The sequence below is a fragment of the Bactrocera dorsalis genome, chromosome 2 (genome assembly GCF_023373825.1).
Source record: "Bactrocera dorsalis isolate Fly_Bdor chromosome 2, ASM2337382v1, whole genome shotgun sequence".
Taxonomy (NCBI): domain Eukaryota; kingdom Metazoa; phylum Arthropoda; class Insecta; order Diptera; family Tephritidae; genus Bactrocera; species Bactrocera dorsalis.
In genome coordinates, this window is record NC_064304.1 from 45455783 (window position 1) to 45477810 (window position 22028).

The 22028-nt window shown below is 36.3% G+C and overlaps 1 pseudogene; it reads left to right on the top strand.

Annotated features, from left to right (window-relative positions):
* Positions 1-18984: 18984 nt before the first annotated feature.
* On the top strand, positions 18985-20965 carry LOC125776880 (uncharacterized; annotated as a pseudogene).
* The last annotated feature ends 1063 nt before the right edge of the window (positions 20966-22028 follow it).

Below are 22028 nucleotides of genomic sequence, written 5' to 3' on the forward strand. Positions count from 1 at the left end.
TTTAAAAGCTGGCAGCTGAATTTCCAGTTCATGTAACTAATCCGATAATGGCGCTATGGTATAGCTTAATGTTAAGCGATCATTAACTTTCCTCCAATAGCTCCAATTAACATTTTCTTCCATTTTGGATAGAAAATAAAGGGTGATTTTTTAAGAGCTTGATAACATTTAAAAAAAAAAACGCATAAAATTTGCAAAATCTCATCGGTTCTTTATTTGAAACGTTAGATTGGTTCATGACATTTACTTTTTGAAGATAATTTCATTTAAATGTTGACCGCGGCTGCGTCTTAGGTGGTCCATTCGGAAAGTCCAATTTGGGCAACTTTTTCGAGCATTTCGGCCGGAATAGCCCGAATTTCTTCGGAAATGTTGTCTTCCAAAGCTGGAATAGTTGCTGGCTTATTTCTGTAGACTTTAGACTTGACGTAGCCCCACAAAAAATAGTCTAAAGGCGTTAAATCGCATGATCTTGGTGGCCAACTTACGGGTCCATTTCTTGAGATGAATTGTTGTCCGAAGTTTTCCCTCAAAATGGCCATAGAATCGCGAGCTGTGTGGCATGTAGCGCCATCTTGTTGAAACCACATGTCAACCAAGTTCAGTTCTTCCATTTTGGCAACAAAAAGTTTGTTAGCATCGAACGATAGCGATCGCCATTCACCGTAACGTTGCGTCCAACAGCATCTTTGAAAAAATACGGTCCAATGATTCCACCAGCGTACAAACCACACCAAACAGTGCATTTTTCGGGATGCATGGGTAGTTCTTGAACGGCTTCTGGTTGCTCTTCACCCCAAATGCGGCAATTTTGCTTATTTACGTAGCTATTCAACCAGAAATGAGCCTCATCGCTGAACAAAACACGCGCGCGAAACACATTTCGAACCGAACACTGATTTTGGTAATAAAATTCAATGATTTGCAAGCGTTGCTCGTTAGTAAGTCTATTCATGATGAAATGTCAAAGCATACTGAGCATCTTTCTCTTTGACACCATGTCTGAAATCCCACGTGATCTGTCAAATACTAATGCATGAAAATCCTAACCTCAAAAAAATCACCCGTTATATAGGCACCAAATCATGTTTTAGATCCCGTATACATTTATCACAGTCACTAATCATGCACTTTTCATTCAATACATTGCAGCATGTTAATTTCAAAAAAGATTCAAAATGAGATGAAAACTGAGATATAGCTTTATGACATCCCTCTAGCAAAAATGCGAAGTTCGCATGATATTTACATACACACATATTATGCGGAAGTTTCTCCATTAATTTAACGTTTTTGGGTCGATGGTGAAAAAATTGGGATTTACAAAGATATTCTGAAGTGACCTCGCTTCTGTACATTTGATAAGCTTCTGATACAGATACAATCATAAAGCGCTTTGCAACTACTAGCTTATTGCAGATTAAAGTATCCTTCCGGCCGGCAGCTTCAACACTTATGTCATCTCGGATATAAAACTCGTGGACTGCTTTAATGTTTTCCGGCATATTATCATTTGAACAAACTGGTGTCTCAGTTTCATTATTCGAGAGCTTGGGATACTTTTCATATAAAGCTTGTAGAACTTCATATTTCTTTCGTCAGCAGCGATTAAAAGTAATGCATTCTTCAGCTTTTAAAGTGAATAAAAGAATCATAAGTTTTGCATACAATTTTTTTTATTTTAAAATTATAATGCGCTGAAATTTTTTTTGCATAGTAAAATTTCAATAGTTTTCTTCAATTTTCTGTGTCTAAAAAAATTCTGAGAGCGTTTTGATTTTTTAAGTCACGGTGGACCATTTCATGGAAACACCCATATGTCATTCTGCTGTCCTCTATCTCCAACTTTACCATAGGAGTATCAAGATTTGTATGAATGTTTCCATTGTATAACAGGACTCTGTTTTCTAAGCTAAGTTTAGAATTTTTGTTTAAAAGCCAATTTAAATTGGCAGCTCTTACCTTCATGCAAGTTATTTTACTCGCTAAATATATGTTTTCTCCACGTGAGCCTTCGATCCAGGTGAATCCCAAGAGAAGTTATTTTATTAGCTAGAACATTGTTTATTTTAACTGTGCGACACGGTTTCTGTCTTGGCGAGAATGTAACTTGTTTGCACTTTTACTCATTAATATTTATACGGCAGTTGAATAGCCATTCTTCGACAGACCTTACGTGCTCGTCTAATAATCTTGATGCTCTGAAAGGGCATTTGTTACGGCTCACTAAAGCTATGTCAGTAGCTGCTGGTATGTCTGCTGTATAATATTATGTACAGAGTTGGGCTTAGCACGCTACCCTGAGGTGCACCAGCCCTTATTACTCGTTTTTCTTGTATGAAGTCTGCTACTTTAACTGTAAATTTGCTGTTTCTTAAATATGACTCCAAAGTTTTATGCAATTCATAATTCGCGTCCTGATGCCTTTTTCGAATTTAGCCCTTTTACGATTCAAGTAAATTCAGAAGTAGAAGTCCTAATAGACACAAACTACTCGTCAGCGGTATTGAAATTGTTCTAAAGGCAATTGGTTACCTTTTCTAAGTGATTTGCAAAGCAATTTTCCTTATCCTCATCACTCCGTGCCAATTATCATTGAACTGTCTTTGAGGTATTTTGGAATCTACTTGTGGCTTGAAAGACTTTTGGGCTTTCCAAAGGAGTTTCATTTGCTAGTATTTGGACACAGTTTCTTTACATAATTTGCAGTTTTGTGATCTTCCTCGCGTTTAAGAGTTGAAGAGGAAGAGGATTTAACTGCCATTCACGACTAGCTCGCCTTTTCTCATTTACAAGTTTCTCAATTTCATTATTGATGATCTTTCTAAAATCAACCGGTTTATAGTTTCTTTTTGGTGTTGTCAATACAGTTGGATAGTTATTACGTCATTAAATCTCTTACACTTTCGTGAATGGGTCTTCGTGCATTTATTTTGCAATCAATATTGATGTGGCTGCTGATATATTTTCAATACCTCAACCAGTTACTTTTATGTGATGTTAGAGAAACTTTTGGCTCAAATATCATGAGCTGTTCGCATAGGAGAATAATCAGATGACAAGTCTGTACATGTATCAGCTGTTATAAGCGATCTATCTATATGTTTGACTACAACAAAATCTACAAATGCGTTCCAAAGTAAACAGAACTTAAAAAAGCACAACAAATGTTTTTTTTCAAAATCAATTTATTTTATTCAAAAAATTTAATACAGCTTTTTGCATGGTCCAACAGCATTTAGAACAAGTGTTTTAGCTCGTTGGCCGGTATGGCAGCCAGTATGCCGGTGAAAGCCTTTTGAACGGTCTCTACGTCTGCATACTGACACTTAAAACGCAATTACTTCACTTCCAGTCGATGAAATGTCATGAAGTTCTCTCGATAAAGGTAGCAGATTCTTACGCCATCAAAAGGTGCTAGGTTCAAAAAGTCCTGTTTACTTTGGAACCCACCTTGTATTAAGTCTGGTATTTTTTTCTATTACTAGGCCAGTATGTGGGCTTATCAAGAAATATTATATCCAGCTTATTATGCTGATTCATAATAGTGTAGTACAGCTATCGGCCTTTCGGATAGACGTGAGCCTCAGTACGTGTGTTTTTGCATTGTAAATTCCACCTGCTAGAAATCTTTGACCTTGCTTTCCAAAAAAGTCTTTAAATTCGCTATCTGTAATTTTAAAACCGATTTTTTAATGATATTGTTGTAGCTTGTAACTGTGGTGTGACATGAGATTCTAGAGGATAGTGGCTTAAACAATTTCTATCTTTTCATTTTCGTTGTTAAATGAGTTTCTGATATTAGCCTTACAGCTATATTTTTTATGTTGGTCAACATCATTAGCATTCCATATACAGATGTGCAGTAAGCTTCTTTTTTACTTAATAAATTTTGCAGAATTTGATTTTGTAATTTTATTAAATCTTGGATAATGTTATGACTGGTAGACATACATTGTGTCATACAGTGTGTAAGATTTATGATCATAGTTTCCAATACCTCCATTTGGAGGATTTTGCGGCAGTTGCATTTGTAAAGTATTGCCTTTCACCACATTTGCATAGCTTCCTTGCATATTACTATTGTTAAAAGTAATAGGATTTGAACATTTATCTGAGGTTGCTATAATTTCATTACGGGGTGTTTGTAACATTTGGTTACGCCGTTCTTGATTGCCCTATGAACACCTCGATTTCAAATCTTTATATTGCTTAATTTTTATTTAATCCGTCTTTCCTAAGAGTGCATCTAGAAGTGGGATGTAAATCACCACGTACCACACAAACACTGCGTAGGGTGCAATATGATTTGCTATGCCCATATTCTTTGCAGTTAGTACATTGTACCGGACCGTTTCTTTTATGTGGTTCTTCAGCAGTTACTCTACGATGCAGCAAATACTTCAAATTATATAGTGGAAGTGTTTAATTTTTTTAGTTGATTAGAGTTTGGCAACATTTCAATTTTAAACATTGGCTATGGTACTTTGTTTCTATTAAGTACACATATTTACAAGAGTTTTAATACCCTAACCGTATTCTTCCAATGCTCCCAATCTTCGGCGGACTCTATACAAATAATATTGTTTTTATTTGACAAACATGTAACCATTTCCATAGAACTTTTTTCCGTGTAGGACTGAATTTTAGTTTCATCTAAGTATATTGCCGTTTTTAAAGGCACTGTATGAAAATTGTTAGTGTCAACAATTTCACTTAGTTTAGCAACAAGAATTTTACTGCTACGCTCTAACAAATATATTGGAGGTGGTTTCGCATGAACGGCAGTAGGGTACCCTTCGCATCGTCGTCTGAACCATTGCTTGGTAATAGGGCCAATACACAACACACAAGTACGTTCCGTTGTGTGAATTCGTTTCGTCCATACACGGCACACAAATCCATTTTGCGTTCGTTTTTCACAGAGTTAACATCTGCGACAGGCAAGCGGAAAGTTTCTTGGAATTTATGTGTGTATAAAAAATTAAACAAAAGTAAAGTACGAAAAAAAGGATTTAGGTAGCGGATTGGTTGAGTAAAAGGAATAATCGCTCTCATTTGTTAAAAGATATGGAAATTAGTAGTGCAAAAGATTTGGCAAACTTTTTGCGAATGGATGCAACTACTTATGGAATGCTTCTGAGCAGAATAACTTCTGCAATACAGAAGAAAAACACTGTAATGCGCGATGCAATTACGCCAAATGAGAGGTTATCTGCAACATTAAGGTTCCTTGCTTCTGGACAGACCTACGAAGATTTAAAATTCTTAGCAAATATTTCAACCCAATGCCTTGGAAAAATTATTTTAGAGACCTGTGAAGCTATAGTTGATCAATTAAAGCCATTAGGAGTCAATTCTCTAAGGACACTTTGTAAAAAATATAACATAACATAAAAGATAAAATACATTAATATTAAATAAACAAACAAAAATTCAATACTGAGATCAAAATGTGGTGTTAGTTCAGGTACACATTTGCATAGTTGTAAACGTATATTAATCACTAAAATCTTGGAGCTCTGGGCTATCGAATAGATGTGGGAATGACTGACTTGATGAAGGAGAAATTACTTCATTCGAAATTATTTGTATTTGTTCAGCTGGATGTGATGAATATTGCGAAGTAGACGATGAACGGTTGTAATATAATATTTCCAATATTTATAAATAATGTTATGTTTAGGTTTCCCAATTGGCCATGTAATCAAGTTTCGTCAATTAATTTTTTTAGCAAAAAATTGCTGCTCCTTTCCGATATGTTACAGCCCATGCTTCTCTATAAATGCTCGCTTCATCCTTTTTTGGATTGCTTTCGGATTTATCCAAAAAGTTCACTGCTTTCCTCAAAAAATCCTTTTCTGTGATCTTCTGTCTTTTATTGTTAGGTTCCTGAAAGAAAAAAGAAATACAAAATTATTTTTATAATTTCAGATGCCAAATAATGCCGAGGAATGAAAAATAGTTAATTGCAGCCGAATTTGAAAGTAAATGGAATTACAACCACTGCATAGGTGCTATTGATGGAAAGCACGTCAATATAATAGAATCAGCTAAGTCCGGATGTTATTACTATAATTACAAAAAACAATTTAGCATAGTACTGATGGGGATAGTCAGCGCAAGTTATGAGTTTTTAGCAGTAGAGGTCGGCATGAATGGAAGAGCTTCTGATTCTGGTTATTCTACCTTATGTGCTTGTTGGAGATGACGCATTTCCTCTTTTAGAAAATTAAATGAAACCTTATTGTCGTCGCAATTTAAATGTAGACGAGCAAATATTTAATTACCGATTATCTAGAGCACGCCGTGTTGTTGAAAACTCATTTGGAATTTTAGCAAATCGTTTCAGAATTTTACATACAACTATGAATTTGGACCCGAAAAAGTGCTAAAATAACACTTGCATGTTTCTATTTGCATAATTTCTTAATAAAAACAAACTCATCTGTTTATTTAAGAAATGATGTAAACAATGATTGTGTCCACTTGGTAGACATGCAGCCGACGAACTATGGAAATATAACACAAAATTCTGCAAATATTCGTAACAAATTGTATAACTATTTTAATACAGTTGGAACCGTTAAGTGGCAAAATAAATTTCTATAAAATGTCAAAATAAATAAAAATTTTTACTTACCCTTTCTTCATCGTCGCAATCCTCAAACGACGAATTACCTTCCATTTGAATTTCTTGGTCCATAAGGAAATTCAAGCTTTCAGAGTACCACAGTGTTGGTACATAAATATTTTCTGCGCTTGCTCCTGATTTCTCGCTTCTCCGAAGTTTTTGCAATTCGCGTCTATAACAAGATCTTAAACCGTTATACTTTTTTTTGATTGTTTCTAATGTAGCACTTTTATCGATTTCTATATATTTTGTTAATAAATTATTCCAACTTCTATTTTTTTCACTTTTATTTTTATATTTATCACTTTTCGTTTGCCAAATTGCCTCTTCATTTTTTATAAGATCAATAAATTCTGATACAAAATCTTTATTTACACTTGCCATTGTTTGTCCGCGATCTTCACTGTTCGGCAAGACGACAGAAATGAGATTTTGTGCGCACACAACGCCATACATGACACACATGTGCGCGCACCGATCGTAAAAAATCAAACATTTTCGCGAAGATGGATCGGTACACGCAAGCCCATACACGAGTAAACCCGCGCACACATACCGATCGAACGCACTTGTGTATCGTGTATGGGCACTTTAAGGCACATCTGTTGCCATTTAAAACTTCCGTGTTTTTCTTATTTGGTGTTGCGCCTTGACATTTTTTAAGATTGATCGCTGACTCGGAAGGACTTAATTTCATTTCTATATTAACGTAGCGATCAATACCCGTTTGTGCAGGCTGGTCTTTTTTTAGTGGTACATTCACTTTGCGTTATGTTATTCTTCGCTGTCTGCGTGCTTGCTGGTACCTGCTTAGTTGTTGGCGAGGTCACGTTTGTTGCCGCCCGTTGTTGATTGCCGTTCTCTGCTGCTTTTGTAATTTGTAAGCTCTGCTTATGGTGCTGCTAAGTTGTTCGCTTCTCACCGCTGCCTTGTTTGTTGTTAGGAGCTGAGTTCGCAGGCTCGACAAAGCTGAAGTAGACATTCAGAGAATACGGCCATGTTGGTGGGGCTGCGCTGCGCTCATGTTTTTTTTTGTTTATTTTATTATTTAACGGGTGATTTTTTTGAGGTTAGGATTTTCATGCATTAGTATTTGACAGATCACGTGGGATTTCAGACATGGTGTCAAAGAGAAAGATGCTCAGTATGCTTTGACATTTCATCATGAATAGACTTACTAACGAGCAACGCTTGCAAATCATTGAATTTTATTACCAAAATCAGTGTTCGGTTCGAAATGTGTTTATCGACAAATTTTGTTCAGCGATGAGGCTCATTTCTGGTTGAATGGCTACGTAAATAAGCAAAATTGCCGCATTTGGGGTGAAGAGCAACCAGAAGCCGTTCAAGAACTGCCCATGCATCCCGAAAAATGCACTGTTTGGTGTGGTTTGTACGCTGGTGGAATCATTGGACCGTATTTTTTCAAAGATGCTGTTGGACGCAACGTTACGGTGAATGGCGATCGCTATCGTTCGATGCTAACAAACTTTTTGTTGCCAAAAATGGAAGAACTGAACTTGGTTGACATGTGGTTTCAACAAGATGGCGCTACATGCCACACAGCTCGCGATTCTATGGCCATTTTGAGGGAAAACTTCGGACAACAATTCATCTCAAGAAATGGACCCGTAAGTTGGCCACCAAGATCATGCGATTTAACGCCTTTAGACTATTTTTTGTGGGGCTACGTCAAGTCTAAAGTCTACAGAAATAAGCCAGCAACTATTCCAGCTTTGGAAGACAACATTTCCGAAGAAATTCGGGCTATTCCGGCCGAAATGCTCGAAAAAGTTGCCCAAAATTGGACTTTCCGAATGGACCACCTAAGACGCAGCCGCGGTCAACATTTAAATGAAATTATCTTCAAAAAGTAAATGTCATGAACCAATCTAACGTTTCAAATAAAGAACCGATGAGATTTTGCAAATTTTATGCATTTTTTTTTAAAAAAAAGTTATCAAGCTCTTAAAAAATCACCCTTTATTTCGCACTTATTTGTTATTTTATTATCTTTTTTGTTTGCAAAAAGTCTAATTTTTTTGTGTTTGTTTATCTATAAAATACGCTTAGTCCAATTAAATCGGTTAAATATTTTGCTCGCTCTAGGCAAACATATAACGCATCGTAAACGTGTAAAAATAAATGCACCGTTGTGACTAAACTACAATTAATTATTCTGAACGAAAAAGATTTTTGGCGTGTGAAAGCGGAAAAGAAATCATTCGACGCACTCTCAATTATGTATTTGGTGTAGGAAATTTTGTTATTATTTTATTTTGACTTGTTAAAGTTTTAGCTGCTATACTTCCTAAATGTAAAATAATTGTATTGAAAAAAGTAGCATAAAATTACATTTGCAGAGACCACGTTTGCTATTCGGTTTTGATGCGACAAAACGGAGCTTAAGTAAATAAACATTCCCAACTTTATTTTCAAGGTTTTCCAACAATATTTTTGAGCATTATTGGTATTTGTCTTAATCTTCCCCACCCTCACTCCTGACGCAAAGTGTTTTGCATTTTACTGCCTTTGTCATTATGTTTACAGTACTCCGTCCTTTACAGTAAATACCGACCGCCAATCATTTTGTTTACCCTCCGTAAACTTTCATACAAGTATTTCAAAGTGTTTGCCTAATTGCAAACCAATTCTGATTTTAAATGGTGTCACAAAATCTGGTTGGATTTTCGTATTTTCGAACATACGCTAAACCAATATCCGAATCAGCTATTTATTAATGTGACAAATATTGTGAAAGCCATTTTAATAAAATTTGAAATGAGTTCGGCAATATTAACTTTCCTTTCATTAGAGGAAGAAAAAATTGAAAAAATTGAACGGAAAGTTTTAAGGAATCATAGTAACCCACTTGATGCTCTCGGAGAATCGTAAGTAAAATTTATCTTGTACTTGCTTGTGTGTGATTTTACGCGCTTACTTTACACTATCGTATCGCAATATCGGCTGAATAAAGACGCATTTCTTATGGTGTTAAATATCATTTTGCATTTGCAGTCCTCGAATATTCCATTGGTAATTCAATTGGCAGCAACACTGCGTTTTTTAGCAGAGGGGGCTTATCAACGGGGAGTAAGACGTGATTCTTGTATCAGCTTGGCAAGAAGCACGGTATCGCGGACTTTAACAAAAGTGATATGCCTCTTAGAGAAGTACATTTGCGGTCAGTGGGTAAAACTTTTTATGAATGAAAGCAAAAAATTGATTTCAAGAATTCACTTTTCTGGATAGTACAAAATAATCGGTTGTATAGATGGAACACATAAAAATAATAAAACCACCTGATAATGAGCATTTGTATTTTATTCATCTGGGGTGTGAGTCACGCTAAGCAATATTATTTGTAAACAATATGAGAGTGGGCAGCGCTCATTGAGGTTGGTGGGAATTGAACCATTTTTATTAACACCTTATAGAGATCCACAGTTTAACTCCAAGGAGCATAAGTTCAACATAGCACATACGCCTGCACGGAACATTGAGGAAAAGACAAACGGAGTTTTAAAGAGCCGTTTCCGCTGTTTAATGTCCACATTACTGGTTAAAATTGTAAACGTCTGTTGTGCCTTACACAACATCTGCAAACGTAACAACATTAGATACAATCAAGAAGTAGTAGTTCTTGCAAATGAGACTGACGAGGACAATTTTTTCCAATTCGACAATGGTTCAATCCAGAGCAAAGGCCGAAGAATAAGAGACGAAATAGCAAATATATTGTAATTCAATGGATTTATTTTTTATTTTTTAAATATAATAATCTTCATGACTAAACTAAAATCAGTCTCAAACTCAGGTACTTAAGTATATTTCACAACCAGGGTCTTTAATTAAATAATATACTTATTAATTAATCTTTTTTTTTAGTTATGTTGTCTTCTGTGTTGAAACTTGAGAATTTCGAATTTCATTTTTTCTACAATAGCTTTAAGCCATTGAGTACTTATACTTACAAACTTATCTAATAGTAATAGCTTTTTCAACAGTTTTATTATTATTCTCTATTGTTTGGTAGATACGCCTCAAGCTGCTAGCATTTTTAGATTGCAGTTCTATTACCTGATAAAATTTTTAAATAGATCTACATTTTTTTATCTTCCTCATCTAAAAATCTTTTTAAGCGATCTGCTGTACTCTCTAATTTTTGCCTTCTAGGTACACTAGCATTTATTTCGGGTTGCCCTTATGACGTGGAGGGTATATCGTTGGCATCTTTTCGTCTGTTGGATGCATTAGAACTTAAGTTTATATTTTGTTGCTCTGGCGATGGGGAAGACAAATCTACATTCACCACTGCAATTGTTACATTTAAATTCTCATTGACGGGTTGGATGCCAAGAGAAACGCCTGGTATGCCTTCTACAGTTTGAGAAATGCCACAAAGACGCACAATAGTTTTTCGTTAGGAGTGACCTGATGTTTAAAAAAGGGGCCACCTCATGTTGGTCGGCTCAGTTTAATTTTCACTAAAATTTATTTATTTATCTTCCACCCGTTTACATCTTTATGTGGAGGACCTGCAGCATTAAAGGATTCCGTCAATTCCTGCCATAACAAATCTATTATCGGTTTATTACGTTTCGTAAATCTTCTTACGATATCTGGATTTTTTTCTATAAATTCAGTTATGATGGTATTTTGCGTCCGTTAAAATTGTTTTCGATGACATCCAAAACCTATACAAATTCTGTTACGAACATCAAACCAATAATATCTGAATTCATGACACCTACGAGGTTTGACAATTAAGTAATGAGACTGATTTTATTGCCGCGCTTGTGGTAAACCTGTGACCTTGAAATTTCCTTTCTCTTTTTCCGGCATCTCTCCCCTCTCCATTGATATATGTACCATCGCTTTAGCTTGTTTAGTTCGCCTGCTGCGTCAAGTTGAGTAGACGTGTGTTTGTAGTGCTCGTCACGAAAATGGAAAAACGAAATCAAGAGCAACGCGTCGCGATAAAATTTTGCGCCAGATTGGGCGAAACAGCTTCGGAAACGTACGCTAAAATTGTAAGAGTATATGGTGATAGTGCTCTTAGTCGTGCCAAAGCTCACAATGGTTGTCTCCGCGCGCCCCCCGCCCGAAAAAAGCTCGCATGAGCAAGTCGAAGGTGAAAACGATGATTATTGCCTTTTTTGATAGCCGTGGAATCATCCACAAAGAATTCGTTCCACCGGGGGAAACTGTGAATTGAGGCTACTAATGCCAAGTACTCGAAAGATTGCGAAAACGAGTCAACAGGGTGCGCTCAGACATCGCTCGTAATCGCTGGATGCTTCATCACGACAACGCGCCGTGCCACACCGCCCTCAGCGTGTCCCAGTATTTGGCCTCTAAAAGGATCGCCGTGTTGCAACAGCCGCTTTTTTGCCCCACATGTCACCCTGAGACTTTTTTTGTTTCCTAAAACAAAATCGGTGGTGAAAGGAACCCATTTTGAGTCGATGACGAGGGTACACGCGGACATCCCGGTCGAAGCGTTCCAGAAATGTTACGAAGCATGGAAAACGCGCTGAAATCGCTGTATAGCTGCCCAAGGGGACTACTTTGAAGGGAATGGCAGAGTTGTAGAATAATTTTCAAATATACGGTTTTTATGTAATCAGTCTCATTACTTAGTTGTCATACCTCGTACTACTTTTTTTGATCGGTTTCAATTCTGATTCTGACAACTATTAGCTTCCACAACACCTCTGATTAATTTGCATAAGACTGGTTTCTTTCCCCTTTTATATTTTATGTATTTGAAGCTTTATTTAATTAACTAAAGTGATTGACTAGGTTTACAGTTTCATCCCTCATATTTTAATTTTTCAATTTAGCGAGTACTTATGAGGTATACTGAATTCTCCTAAAATTATACTTATAATCGCTGAATGGAAGCTGGAAATATTTAGTACTCAGTAATCATTAAAATACTTTAGTAGATTAATGTTGTTTTATCTTCAGCAAATACAAATTGAATTATGGCAAAATTCAGAAACTGTTTATGAAAGGTTTATCCAAATTACTAAAGTGAAAGTTTTGGAAAACTATATGCTCGACTCAGACTTTCTCTAACATCTCTAACTCGTCTGAAAAATGCGTTGTTCGCGTTCGCGTTGTATGTTGCAATTAAGAATAGCAAGGCTACAGGAACCAAGACCAGCCACTATGTCACCACACGTCATAAACAAGTCTAAGAGTTTGAGTATAGTGCACTTAAGCTAATTTTAACGGGCAGAAGTAGTAATATATATGTACATAATAACTTTCATGCATAATGCGAGTGGTATTTATAAAAGAAATGTGTTTGCATTACACTTCACTTCAGCACCCCTTTTTTATGTAATACTTTAAAGCGTTTCAATTTAAATTTAGTAACATCTAGTTCGCTTAAGGCAGAATTGTGTTTAAAATTTACATTATTCCAATATTGACAATTCTTTAGTAGCCTTGAAAATTGAATTGGCGACAGATGTTGCATGAATGACAAAATAGGGAATGATATAATTTAATTTGAATAATTTCGAATTTTTGCTATTCAGTTGCCAATTCTGTTTCCTTTTACCCACGCAACGCATGCTCCTCCTTTACATCACAGCATTATGTATATTTGTTAATCAAGCGGTTTGCATTTAAAAATTTATTGAACATTGTTTTAGGCGTTTTACCAAATCTGAGAGAAGCATGTGTAGCGTACTTCTACTAACAATGATATAACAGACATTGTAAAGATAGGTAGACGTCTAAAAGTCGTGCCGTTTGGTCGTCAGACTTTTATTAAGGGAATAATTTGGGACAGAATATTGTCATTAGTCCCGATGAATGTACACATGGCCATACTATGGATTAATTTTATTTTAACTTCTCTTTAAATTGCACCCATGCCGAGAAGGTACGAATCGGGAACTACAACAATAGCAGCAGTCAAGTGTGACACGGAACAGCATTATCATTATTGTGCTGGATAAGGGAGACTCAGAAGGAAGGATTCGCAGAGCCGAATTGAAATAAGTGCCAGCTGCGCCGTTTAATGTAGCACTGGAAGTGCTATTAGCTATTCAGATCCCCCACAACACTAAAAGATGCTGGTTGGTACCAGGTCTAAGTCAAGATAAGTACTTGTGATGGTGAGCGATCGGTCCATGTACGAAGTACAACACCGCAAAGGCCAATATTGGGGAGGTTAAAGCCAAACAAGTAGCGGTCGATGGGATCTGAAAAAGGACAAGTGTATGGATACACCATTGCAGCCGGACCATAACGCAGTTTATCAACTGCGTGATGGAGATTCGTCAAGGCCTCAGCGGGATCTTCCGATACGAACAGAAGAATACGTAGAACCTCTGAAAAAAGTGCCGGGGAAATTAACTAAGGGTAGACCACCACTACGGGTTCACGAAGGTAAAAATCTGACCTGCAAGTCGGATGCTGATGCAGTAGACCACTTGACATCGGGAACGGAACGTGAGGTCGTTGAAAACCTTATGAACTCCTCGAGTGGCAGATAAATTCATGAAATTAGTTCAGGAAAAACTTTATATTAAACAAGTGAACCAGGAAGTTTATGTGTAACCGAACATTTCATACTCTTTCAACTTACAAAGATTAAAACCGGTACTTTCAGGTACATAAGGCTTGTTAGCTATATGGGGTTTTGGGAACGTTTTCAACCAGTTTTATTCATTTATAGTACAAAGATGCTCTGTTATTAGCAAAAGTTTCTTTATATAAGAAAACTCACATATTGGCCGATGCGATATAAAGTCGCCCAAATGTTCGAAAATCTTTATATAAGGTATATGGGTACTGAAAGAAACATTGACCCAATTCAAACCATTCTTAACGCACAGACTTAATATTATCTGAAAAAGATCCTCTCAAAATTTGAATTATATATCTGACATATTGACCGGTATTTTCGGTAAAAAGTCTACTATAGACACTGTGGTCCACATATTCAGAACGTATGGCTTTAAAATTTTTTGTTCGATTTGGACAATTTATATTCGTATGATGACAAACTTCAAAAGCATAATTCGTGCCAAAGTTTTATCTAGTTATAAGCAATTCCTGAGGTATGTTATTTTACCCAAAGGAGGACGGAGTCGAAAATGCAGCGTTCGTTAGAGCAGAGGTAAGTCATTAAATTCTGTGTGAAATTCGTAAATCTTCGACAGAGATGTTTAATATGATTAAGCATTCTTACCCGGATGTTATTTTAGCAAGAAGTGGTATGTTTCGGTAGGACCAGGCCTTTTTGAAGAGCCGGGAAGAGGTCGCTGATAAATGAGCAAATCCAAAGTGAAAATGCTCATTATCTTTTTTGACATCAAAGGCATCGTCTACCATGTACATATGTGTTCCTTCAGGACAAACCGTCAGCGCTAGGTTTTACGTGGCAGTCCTCAAGAGACTCAAATGAAGGTCAATCGGGTACGACAAGACATCGCAGCCGATTGGAAGTTGCACCGCGATAACGCTCCGGCTCACACCGCCTTCTTATGTTTTGTGAGCAGCTACCTAACCAAGGCCGGCATCCCAACGCTTCCGCAGCCGCCCTACAGCTCAGATGTGGTCCCACGAATGAAAGGGGATCCAAGCAGCATATACCTCGGCTCTCAAGGTTATTCCAGAGAATGCCTTCCGTAACGCGTTCAATGTTTGAAAGTATTTAAAAAATTATAACGATTGGTTCAAAAAAATTTTTTAAATCGACTCAGTCCTATTACTTTCCGGACAAACCTTGCATATCTTAATTTAACGTTTACATAGTTCTAGCACTTATAGGTGTTTAAACGGGGGCAAGAAAATAGACTGTTTTTAGTTTGAATGTATATGAATTTAATTTAAAAACGGGTAATTTTAATATTTTATATTCAAACATTAGATATGTATGTATATAAATAGAAAATGTAATTTTACTTGCTATGTGCGAATGTGAAGCAAAAAGCGAAAAGTGTCGACGCGGCACAGTGTGTAAACGAATGCTGATGATCGAAATGTGCCCGCTTTCCCTTTTGTCCATCCCTTTTGATGAGTGAGTTGATGTACAGCTGTGGTGAGGTGTGTTGGTGTTCTGTTGTGGTATACTCAGCTGTAGTGAATTGAGGTTGCGACAGTTTTCCCGGGTTGGGTGGGGGATGCTTAACTCATTTAAGCAATAGTTTTTGGTTCATTTGCACTTTGTGGGCGTGGCAGCGGTCCGATTACGTTCACCGCGTTTACTACGCCATTACGATAACTCAGTTTTTATACAGATTGCAGCTTACAAAGACAGACGAACGGACGGATTTATTTATATACATAATATGTGTTACATACATATATCTCTATATATATTATATCTATATAAGTTAGAGGAGACACACACAACAAGATTCAGAAGAATAACTGTGAAAGGCATTAGCAATACTCGTAATGATCTAAGCATAATGACTCTATAATATATTATGATGTTCAATGTTAATCACCAAATATTTTCAATTCTACGGTTATTAATTCTAATTTCGCCGAACATTGTCGAAACTAAAATAATTTTAATTCGTTTTAGTTATATTTTGTATCGTTAATTCCACTGTAAATATTCATACTACAATTATTTATGTCATACAGTAGCAATGATTGATTTCACCAATCAATTGTCGAGGTCATACCGATAAGGTAATAATAACATGTAGGTCGGCCGCTAAGCCTCTGAAAGCAGTGCGAGTATTTTTGGTAGCAATGATGACATCCAACTCGGCTTCACCGCCCCCCACCACTGTACACGAATTCCTTCTAGGCCTATATGTTTCCTAAATTACTCATTGCCGTCGCATTTTACTATCGTAGAAATTTCTATATACAAGTATGTAACTATACGTGAATCCCTGTTTATTTGTTTAACATTTCACTTTCTGTGTATTAAGCGGGCGTTTGTCCCACGCGGAATTGCCCTTTTAGGATTTGTTTTGTCGCCTTTTCGTTGGACCTGATTTACACAGACATACTTTGCTTTGCTTTAATTTGTTGTTGCTGTTTTGTACCATTCTGGGTTAGGGTGAATTTTCATCTTCCTATTAGTTATTTTTGCCTGAATATTAATGAAATCTGTGAAGATATTGTGCTAGAATACACACCACTTATTATAAGATTATCGATCATTATTATTATGGAACATTTAACCTCTGTGGTTAATTATATTGATTTTAATAAACGAAATATTTTGGATATGAAGGGAACATGTGCGTTGATACTTAAGGGTTCCCATTAGGCGGGTTGCAGCAATATATTTAGTTGTTTTATTATACTACATAACGGGTGATTTTTTTGAGGTTAGGATTTTCATGCATTAGTATTTGACAGATCACGTGGGATTTCAGACATGGTGTCAAAGAGAAAGATGCTCAGTATGCTTTGACATTTCATCATGAATAGACTTACTAACGAGCAACGCTTGCAAATCATTGAATTTTATTACCAAAATCAGTGTTCGGTTCGAAATGTGTTTTCGCGCGCGTTGTTTTGTTCATCGATGAGGCTCATTTCTGGTTGAATGGCTACGTAAATAAGCAAAATTGCCGCATTTGGGGTGAAGAGCAACCAGAAGCCGTTCAAGAACTGCCCATGCATCCCGAAAAATGCACTGTTTGGTGTGGTTTGTACGCTGGTGGAATCATTGGACCGTATTTTTTCAAAGATGCTGTTGGACGCAACGTTACGGTGAATGGCGATCGCTATCGTTCGATGCTAACAAACTTTTTGTTGCCAAAAATGGAAGAACTGAACTTGGTTGACATGTGGTTTCAACAAGATGGCGCTACATGCCACACAGCTCGCGATTCTATGGCCATTTTGAGGGAAAACTTCGGACAACAATTCATCTCAAGAAATGGACCCGTAAGTTGGCCACCAAGATCATGCGATTTAACGCCTTTAGACTATTTTTTGTGGGGCTACGTCAAGTCTAAAGTCTACAGAAATAAGCCAGCAACTATTCCAGCTTTGGAAGACAACATTTCCGAAGAAATTCGGGCTATTCCGGCCGAAATGCTCGAAAAAGTTGCCCAAAATTGGACTTTCCGAATGGACCACCTAAGACGCAGCCGCGGTCAACATTTAAATGAAATTATCTTCAAAAAGTAAATGTCATGAACCAATCTAACGTTTCAAATAAAGAACCGATGAGATTTTGCAAATTTTATGCGTTTTTTTTTAAAAAAAAGTTATCAAGCTCTTAAAAAATCACCCTTTATAAAGACTATTAAATAATATACGATAAGAAATATGTAATACTAGATTATAAGAACACATACAGTCCACTAATTTTAATATGCAACATACATATAAACAATGTTTATTCAGATCCACCACTTCTGTTTATTAAACATAATATTGTATAAGAAGCTAAGACAGTTATATAATACAAGTATGTGTATAAATGACATGGTGTGCTGTGTCGATTCACTATATACTTTTGTCCGTCTGTATATACGCGAACTAGTTTCTCAGTTCTTGAGATATCGATCTAAATTTTGGCACACATCCTTCTCTTTTCGCATATTTTTGAACCACCGATATTGGACCACTATATCGCATAAATTCCATATAAACTAATCAACTGTTTGACAAGATTCCTTTACAAAATTTGACGTGGATTATTAACAAAGGCATAATCTCCAAAAAAATAGTTCAGAACGGATCAATATAGCATATAACTGTCATAGAAACTGACCGATCAATATTAAATTCTTATATGGAAACCTTTTTATTTACGAAGAGTATTACAGTTTCGGCGTTTTTCGTTTGCATATACATACATTGTAGATATGTATGTATGTTTATGAAGTATCGTTTTGGTGTCATATTACATTTGATACTTGTCTAATAGGCCGGGTCGATGTGTGGAGAGGCAAAAAAAATCGCCCATTGCTCTATGAAAATCATATTCTAGGGATCAAAATAAGAAACTTTGCCGAAGGAACCATACCTCTGAAACGAATTCTGATGTCCCCCAATTTGGGTCAAACTTTTGGGTAGGGCCAAATTTTGAAATAGAATTGAAATTACCATTTTATTCTTATTACCTCTGAAAGTGAGGAGAACTAAAGCAATAACCACTATGGTATTTCAAAAAAAATAATAAGTGAAGTGACCATTCCAAATCAAAAAGTTTACAATGAATTCACCATCCTCTACACCGCAAGATGAAGCAACTACATCAACAACTATCGAAAACCCAATGAGTCATATACCTAAGCATGATGTTACTGTTTTTGGTGTGTCTACTGATTTGACTGATCTTAATTTACCAACCCATCTGGATATCTTGAGATATTATTTTTACATAAGCGAACGTGCTAAAACAGAACGAAAAAAGTTTTGCCATAAATCATTCACTATTCAAGTACAAGATAAGTTGATCGGAATTTGGGAAAAACTTGGTATGGAAATAATGCTGAAAAAAAAGTGTATGTAATAAATTGAATAAATTGCTTGACAAGTCTCAAGAGCAAATCAAGAGAAGAAACAACACCCAACAATTTACAAAGTATGTAAAATCTCTGGAAACAATTTTTTACATTGGAACATGTAAATGCGATTTGAAGGCAGCTCCATGTGCATGCGGCTGGGTTCCTGAACGCCTCAAAGAGTTCATGCACGATCAACATAATCAGAGAAGACTAACAATGAATGCATTTATGATGGAAACTGAAGAGCAAGGAGCAACGTCTATGTCATCAATGCCAACATACCAAGATCCCAATGATTCAAAATACGCACCGCCACCGGTTCAAAAAGATATGGATAGAAGCACAAGTTCACAATACACAGAGAGATACGATTGTTTTAACTTTGCCTTGGTATGTGACAGATTTGGTGTGCCTGTCAGAGTAGCATCAGCATTGGGAACCGCTCTTTTGCAAAATTAAAATTAAAGATAAGTATGGGAAACCTTTCATCATGGATATATCGAAAGTTCGCAGAGCAAAAGAGAAATGCAGAAAAGAAGTGCTTCGCAAACGGTTAGATGATACCAATTTGTTAGCGTTTTCATTCGATGGCAGAATAGATGATACTTTAACGATAGATAAAATTGATGAGAAGTATCACACTAGGATGGTAAAAGAACCTCATCTTTTTATTTTCAGAGAACCCAATTCTGAATTGATCGGTTACGTAAGACTGGAACATGAAACCGCTGAATACAAAATAACCAAATTAAATGGTTTTTTCAACGATAAACATATATCACTGGATACATTAATTGGAATATGCACTGACGGTGAGTCAACAAACACTGGCCCACACGGTGGAATTATACGACGATTCGAATTGCTGTTAAAAAGACCATTGCATTGGTTTGTTTGCCGTTTCGGCATTTGTTTGAAGCTTTGGATAAATCAACCAGCACTGGACCAAGATCGGCAACCGGAAAACTGAGCCGTCAGATCGAAACTTGTGAAACTCTTCCGTTAAGTTATTGCTATCACTCATTTATTATAATTCTCAACCATTTTTAATTATTTTATTATTATATATTTTTAGGTGGTGGACGGCTTCCAGAAAATTGAGTTGCAAAATATGTCCCCTGTTCCAGAAAAAAAAGAATTTTCCACCGATTCGAAGTACTTATACGACATGGCCCATGCAATTTCTAGCGGCGTGGTACCGGTGGATCTGGCTAACATCAAACCAGGGAAAATTGTACATTCTCGGTGGCTCACCAAGGCCGCTAGATTATTGCGATTATATGTAACAACGGAAAGTCCAGATGCAAATTTAAGAATTCTGGTTGAATTTATAATTAAATGTTATGTGCCAATGTACTTCAATATCAAGTATTACAGCTCTGTCGTGTACGGCAGTGTATTATTTTTCAAGTTCATTGGTTGGTCACGATTTCTAGAACCTCGTTTAAGCAAAATTTTCAATCAAGTAATTAAATTTAATTCATATTATGCGCATTCGTAAAATTTATTTTTATCATGTTTTTTTGATGATAGGAAATAAAAGCGCGACTGTGCCATCAAGAAAATTCTACGCTATCGAACCGATGTTGACGATCCAATGGAACTTGGAGTTTATAAAAAACCAGATATAAACTTTAATTGCACAAATTATACGGAAATGATCAATTTGAATGATATAAATATCGTATTTTAACCACCATTCACGCGAAGCATTCCGTACGATACATTGAAAGAATATTTAAATCAAGATGATCCACCGTTTAATGATCCAAAAATTCCATCACACATACAAGGTACGGAACGACATGTTCAATTGCTAGCTAGCGTTTCCAAGCGGGTTATACCGGAAAATGTAGAGGCTGTTATGGCGACGACATTTTTCTATAACTCACTTAAATTAATTTTTCATTTACATATGTTTTGACTAAATATATTTCTTAAGAGAAAAAATAGATATTATTATAAATAAATAAATAAAAATAAAGAAAAAACATAGCCATTTAGCTGATTTTTTTTTCATGTAAAGGCCAAAAATGGTGATTTTTTGAAATGATTGTATGGGGAATCCCCAAGAGGAGTTCCAGAGGGTGTGCCACTGGCAAGCGTGGATCGGCCGTCCAAAGTTAGTGGGGGTCGGTCATACATTTGGAGTCAATTGGAGCACTCTAAATGGATCAAAGTGGGATTTTTCAAAATTTGCCCCTACCCAAAATCCGACCCAAATTGGGGGACATCAAAATTCGTTTTAGAGGTATGGTTCCTCCGGCAAAGTTTCTTATTTTGATCCCTAGAATACGATTTTCACAGAGCAATGAGCGATTTTTAAATCGACCCGCCCTATTGTCTAAGCATCCTGGTAAGCCACTTTTACTGTTACTGCATGATTGCCAGCTTGTTCTGCTAGATAAATGCTTATCATTTATCATTGCTCTGGTGACCGTCGGTTTGTTGCATCATTGTTTAATTAGGCAGACTACATCCCACCAATGTAACTCCACTCTCCCCAACTTTTATAAAATTCTTTCATTGATGGATATTGACAAGAATTTGTGTTGCTCAGTGCCCTCTGATAGCATTTGAAAGTTTATTGCGACTGCATTGTTTACACATTTTGCCTTGTGAACAGGCCGCCAATGTTCAATTCCGCGAGCGTTCATGAGTATGTACACTTCAATAATATTATCATTAATCAGCAATGATATACGTACATACAAGTATATGTAAATGTATGTTTATGGAATAATTTTTACTTTCTCATGTTCAATTGCCTTATGCTTACTACCGACGCAGGCTTGTAAAGGGTGATTTTTTAAGAGCTTGATAACTTTAAAAAAAAAAAAAACGCATAAAATTTGCAAAATCTCATCGGTTCTTATTTGAAACGTTAGATTGGTTCATGACATTTACTTTTTGAAGATAATTTCATTTAAATG